This window comes from Cornus florida, unplaced genomic scaffold, assembly GCF_030987335.1.
Source record: "Cornus florida cultivar Cherokee Brave unplaced genomic scaffold, ASM3098733v1 CherokeeBrave_3.0.0_Hap2_Chr07, whole genome shotgun sequence".
NCBI lineage: Eukaryota > Viridiplantae > Streptophyta > Magnoliopsida > Cornales > Cornaceae > Cornus > Cornus florida.
Window position 1 is genome coordinate 80,918,823 of NW_026775577.1, and position 6,467 is coordinate 80,925,289.

The 6,467-nt window shown below is 35.5% G+C and overlaps 1 long non-coding RNA gene across 2 annotated transcripts; it reads left to right on the forward strand.

Annotated features, from left to right (window-relative positions):
• The first annotated feature begins 3,182 nt into the window (after positions 1-3,182).
• Positions 3,183-6,135, forward strand: LOC132267340 (uncharacterized). Of its 2 annotated transcripts, none has more exons than XR_009468981.1 (3): positions 3,183-3,688; positions 3,886-5,801; positions 5,912-6,135. It is a non-coding gene; the product is annotated as an uncharacterized LOC132267340 (long non-coding RNA). The 2 variants fall into 2 exon arrangements; XR_009468980.1 differs by having other exon boundaries at positions 3,185-3,629.
• The last annotated feature ends 332 nt before the right edge of the window (positions 6,136-6,467 follow it).

The window sequence follows — 6,467 nt, forward strand, 5'->3', positions numbered from 1 at the left end:
AAAGCTTTAATAAAAGGTTCACTCTTTGTCTAGATTTGTGTGCTAGTTTGAGGGTAAGGATGTGATCATTTCTTTAGTTGGCTAAGATAGCAACATATTTGATGCCGGTTTACTCAAAAAGGATTCTAGAGTTGTTTTGATTTGCATGATCATTTTCTTGATATGTGAAGGACCATACTTGCTTATTTGATGTTGAGATTTTGGGAGATTGCTTGGAAATGGTTGAAAAATTACATACTTAAGGTAGTTTTTTCCCGATGCTTGTTTGCAATATTGGTGTCTCTTTTGCGAGAATGAGCTTAATATTTGTGGGTATCATTTTTGGAAACCCTCACTAGACTTCACTCGTCCACTAGGGGTAATCTAGGGGTTTAAAAGGCTTGTTGCATGCGCTAAATGCAATCGTGTTCCCTACGAAAGTGGCGCTATCTATTTATTGCTTTCTAGTTCATAGTTGTTTAGTTATTCATTTCATTCCTTTACTTTGTAGTTCATTGTTAGGGACTAGCAATATTTAAGTTTGGAGGTGTGATGAGCACTGAAAAATGCGCATTTAAACCCCGTAACCTTGGGTATTCTAGAACCTTATCCTATCTTATTTTCCTGTTTTAGTCTAATTTCATGTTATTTCTCTTTTCAGGCACTTATCCCCAAAATAAGTTAATCCAGCTGAATTAGAGCATAAAAGATACAATTTCAAGCTTAGTGGAAGAAAGGAGCAAAATGGAAGCAAAGTGATGGAAAACAGGAATTTCCGATCGATCAGACCAAGCTTAGATCAATCTCACAGTGATCGTTCCAACCATGCCAAGATGGATCGAGCCTCCTGTCCTTATCCTCAAGAAATTCCCATCTTCGATCGATCTAACATTTCTTCGATCGATCAAACTTTTTTGATCTTATCCCCATCTACCACTTTTGTCTTTTTCCCGAAATATCCCAAAAATATCTCAGATTTGTCTAATTCCAAAAAGGTGCCACCATGGTTTGATCAATCTGACCACCCTTGTGATCGATCGACCCCCTCAAGTGCGAGAAAAACAGAGTTCCAGCCAATTAAAAGGTGTGCTCGTGGTGCAATTATTTGGAGGTCCTAGTGCACGAGGTTTGACAATTGGGTGTGACACTTGAGCTACCTATATAAGGATTTTGAGCCATTTTTACACAATATACAATCTTAGAGAAAGGAACCATATACACAAGAGAGAGGTTGGAAGAGTCTAGAGATTAGAAAGACACACACCATTTGGGGTGTTCTTCCACTCATCTAGGGTTTCCATCAAGGAGAAGAAGATTATTCCTACCATGGAGATGGCCCTTGAGGGTTGGATAACTACATCAATAAGTGGCTAAACCATTCTCTTGGGGCTAGAGATAGTCCTAAGCGTGCCTCCTAGACTTTGATGTTTTGTATTTTGAGGAGATTTGTGTTGTAATTCTTGTATTGACATTTGATTTATATATGAATCTTGTTTCTACAATGATTTGTGTAGTTTAATACTTCTAATTGATCATTTCATTCTATTCATATGTCTATGTATGCTAGAATAGATGTTCATGTGTTTATCTCTAGGATTTGTGATATTGATGCATGTCTATGTGTGTTGATGCTATGAATCTAGAGATGGTCAAGGCATAGTGCTTTAATGGAATACTCTTATGGTTTGTTTGATGGTTTATACTTATTTCTTGATGGATTGTGCCTCTTCCTTAGTTTAATTAGTTTAATTTTCATGTCCCTAGCTTAGTTGTAGAGTAGTTGCCTTACTTTCTTAGATGGGAGGACAATCCATGCTTGTTGTTTGATGTTCCATGCTTATGAGTGCAAGTAGTATATTTCTCTAATTTGATAATGTGTATTGATTATGGACTTAAAGGAAGGAATAATGGCTTAATTTGATATGTTATAGTATTCACTAGTTTGTTTAGACAATGTATAGTTAATTAGTCATCCATGTTTGTTGATTCAATCAATGACACACACTTTATTGCAACACATAACCCCCCTCATTCATTACACATTGAGTATCTAGGAAGGTGATGTTTAGTGGTAACCTCTAAGTCCCGAGATCCCTCTCTTATATTCTCTACATTTTACTCTATTTCAATTGTTTTACTTTGTATTCATTTAGTTGATATTGTAGTTTAATCAACCAATCAAAACATCTTTGATCACTCGACTTGCTAATCCGACCTTGATTTCTAAGCAAAATACACTCAATTTCCCTTGGGACGATCCCTACTCGCCCTAGCTATATTTTTAGTTAAAAGTGGTAGTGGGAATCTCTAAATTTAAACTTGGCCGCACTACACACTTTTGCATGCTTTGGTTCGAGACACACCAAAATTAAGCTAAAACAGATAATTACAATGTGGTACACACACTGAGGCCAATGAATAGGATATGTCACTGAAAATGAAATGACCATACTATCCTTGCACCTTATTTCAAACAACAATGAAGAAAAATAACCCCCTTGAAGCCACTGAAAAACATGTTTTTGACATTAAAGAGGTAAACAGTGTTTAAGGGACCTTAGGACCAACAATCTCCCCCTTTTGCCTTTAATGACAAAAACTTCAACATGAAATAAGATCTCAGTGAAACAAATTTAACCATAGTGATGCTGAAACACAACAAGCATAGTAAAAAACAACACCAAATAAAAGGAATAGCTGAAAAACTACCCTTATTTCAGTCATCTCTCCTCCTTTTTGACATTGAAGGACAAAATGTGAGAAGGACCAACAATAATAAGCTTAGAAACACTACACCATATTAGGGTTTTACCAGCGCTCCGCTGGTATAGGTGCAATCGTACCAGCACTTTTTTAAAAAGCGCTGGTATAGGTGTAATCATAGCAGTGCTTTTTAACGAGCGCTGGTATAGGTGCAATCGTACTAGCGCTCTTTTAAAAAGCGCTGGTATAGGTGAACTAACACCAGCGCTCTTAGTAGGAGCGCTGGTATAGGGCTAATAGTGTGAAATTTAATGCGGGAAAAATTGGCACTTTAACATTATTTCACTTTTTTATTTTTTTTCGTATCAGCGCTCTTTTAAAAAGCGCTAGTATAGGTGAACTAACACCAGCGCTCTTAGTAGGAGCGTTGGTGTAGGGCTAATAGTGTGAAATTGAATGCGGGAAAAATTGGCGCTTTAACATTATTTCACTTTTTTATTTTTTTAATTTTCCATTTATTTTTTCTAACCTTATCTCATCCGATCCCTAGGTTTCTCTTCAGCCTCCCATTCGCCAGATCTCTATTCTCGGTCTCAACTCTGAACTTGCCCCCTCTTCTTCTCTCTGCAACTCCCCAATCGCCTCCATCACTATTCTCGTTCTCAACCTATTGCACCACAGCCACCACCATCACTCCACCCCATATCCTCACACCACCACTGAAGCCAATCCCTCTCTCTTTGTTCGAGCTCTCTGCTATGGGTTTTTCGGTGAGATCTCTGGCCAAACCTCGGCCTCTCGCTCTCGATCTCATCTCTTCTCCATTGGCTTCTTCTCCGGCCGACCCTCAGCCAAGGAGATAACATTCTCATCTCGCCGCTATCCACTGCTGCAATTTTCGGTCATCTTCTCCGGCGAATCTCAAGCCGTCATCTCATCATTCTCGGGTTGGTCTCTCTCTCGGATTTTTTCTTTTCATTCCTTTACTCTTCTCTCTATCTTTCGGGTAAGCATTTTTCCCCTGTCATTCATATAAATATATATATGAGTTCATGTTTGAAAATTTCTGAAGGAAGGGTTAATTTTGCTTTATTTCTCCTTTCGATGGAATTCTTTTCCAATTTTTATTCTGAAATTCAACATCTAAGCTCTAAATGTGAGCTATGTCTGGTCTGATTTTTATTTTTTCTTGTGGTTTTCCAGTGAGAGAGAGTTACACATTTGAGGGGAATTGAACTACAAATCAAAACCATGATGATCTCTTTTATATGAACAGAGAAGTATGTTCTTTTTGTCAACAACAAATTCTTGCCTGGAACTATTTAATATATTATATATATATCTTGATTCCATTCCATGTCTTTGATGCACAAATTAGAAACAACTTTTTATGCTAAAGGACTTGAAGTTTACATTATTCATGAATGCACGCTACCCTATTTCAGGCCTTGCTTCAGGCTGTTTTTTTTTTTTTTTTTTTGGGAAAGTGCTTCAGGCTATTTTTGTTTATATATCAATTATGCATATCATATGTTTAACCCTCAGAAGTTAGAACTGATGCAATAAATAGTTATATACTTACACCATGTCATATACCAGTATTAGTTTTAAACACAGATAAAACTCAAAATCTTTTGAAGTTATTATTTATTAAATAAAAACCAACATGGTGTAAATACCATGTTTTTTTACAATCTTCCAAAAAAAATTTAGGAATAATTTGTTGTTCTTGTTGGTTTTAGTTAGTGAAGTTAATGAGGATATATCATTTTTACTTGATAAATGCGAGCTACGTCTTTGTTCCACAATGTTGCACACTCCGGCCCCCCCTTACATTGAATCCTGGCTCCGCCCCTGTTGGTCGATCTCTTTTTGCAATTCAGTTCAATTTATGATTATGCTATTTATATGTTTTTCTGTTGTTCAATGAATTTCCGCATCATTTATGAATAAACCTAAAGCACGGCAGTAGGAAAGAACCAACCACGATAACCTATTAATGCATTTTTGCGACGTATGTTTTAGTAAAGATTGTATTTCAGATGAAGGTTCATGTTTTACTCTTTAATACAAATTGTTCAGCAAACACCTCAGTGAATGCTATAGCTTTCCTCGCCAGGCTAGAAAGAGTTTTGAGTATATAAACATCATGCTACCTGCAGACACTGTGTGTGTGTGTGAGAGAGAGAGAGAGAGAGAGATTTAGTGGGATGAATGGATAAGGTTTTAGACATTGGGCTAAGACTTGCAAGCCAGTAGGTACCACTGTGTGAGAAACTATAATAGTTCCTTGTTGGACTCTATTTCATAGGAATGTCAACATAAATCAATCGGTTTTTATATCATTACTCAATTTCTTTTGGTGTTGCATTTTACCGGAACATGTTTGACATCTATAAAACATTTTAGAAAACCCAGGTTAGATTTCCAAAGTTGAAATTAGATGAACCCCAAGTTCTCTACTAGAACTTGCCTTGTTTGTCTACTATAACCTGGTAAGAGATATCAACTCAAATCCTAATGAAAAAAAATGGAGTAGAGTAGAAATGAGGTTTGCAATGTTAGAGTGAAAAATTTGCAATTATTTTATGGTAAATATCTCTCCCTAAATGTCCTAGAAGATTATTTATTTATTTTCTTATATTACTTTTATTTAAAAAGTAAAAATATGTATATTCAAAACAAATTAATATTAGACCTGTTATCCTATTAATAACATAAAGATAGTTTATATAAAAATAATAATATAACCTTGTAACCTTCTTAATTTATAACCTTGTAACCAAGTTCTTAATTTAGCTAAATCTGCAAGTTCTTAATTTACTCTTTTATTTATAGCTTGATGACGCATATGGTTTGGATGAATTCTGTGTCTTTTTCAATATCTTGAACTTCTGATTATTCCTTGCTTATAAAAATTGTCATCTTCAACGGTTAATAAATTTTTTTGTTGGTTTGTTGTTTCTGCGCCTGCTGGAGTAACTTGGGGCACAAGTTCTCTACACAATCTTCACTACCTTTTGCTTGATAGCTGTGGTTTTTGTGAAGAGGAATGTGATGGAAACAAAAGGAAAATCACTCCAAGAAATTGAGATTGCACTTCTGCCCGTTGATTAGAGGTAATTTTTCTAATAATGTCCCTTGTGTATATTTGTTTTACCAATCTTTGAATGAAGCTATCAGATGGTTTGGCACAAACATGTCATATTAATTCAATTTCTCTTTCCAGGTGTACATTGTAAGGGCGAACAGTTCTGAAAAAGAAGTGTTTTTAGAAAAGTTTGAAGATAAAGTTAAAGCTAGAACAAAGAAAGTTTGAAGATGGGGTCGTGGTTGTGTTTACTACTTTTGTGAAAAATTCTTTTCATTTTGTGTATAGTTCTTTTGTAAAAACTTGGTGTTCAGTACAACATTATATATTAGTAGACATGCAATTTGGATGTTATTTTCGTATTTGGCAGGTTAATCGGTAGACATTTGGATGATAATTGTTTTTATATATAAACATATATTATAAATGGGTTTCTTTAGGAAAAGAAAAAAAAAAACCAAAACCAAAACCAAAACCACCACCAAATAAAAAAAACAAAAAAAAAATGGTAATCCCCAGCGCTCCTTAAGGAGCGCTGGTGGGTTTCTTTTTTTTTTTTTAAAAAAAAAACAAAAAAATGGTGACCCTTTACCAGCGCTTTTTCAAAAAGTTCTGGTAAATAACTTATGCCAGCGCTTTTCTAGAAGCGCTGGTAAAGCCCTACCGACAATGGATTTACCAGCGCTTTTTCAGA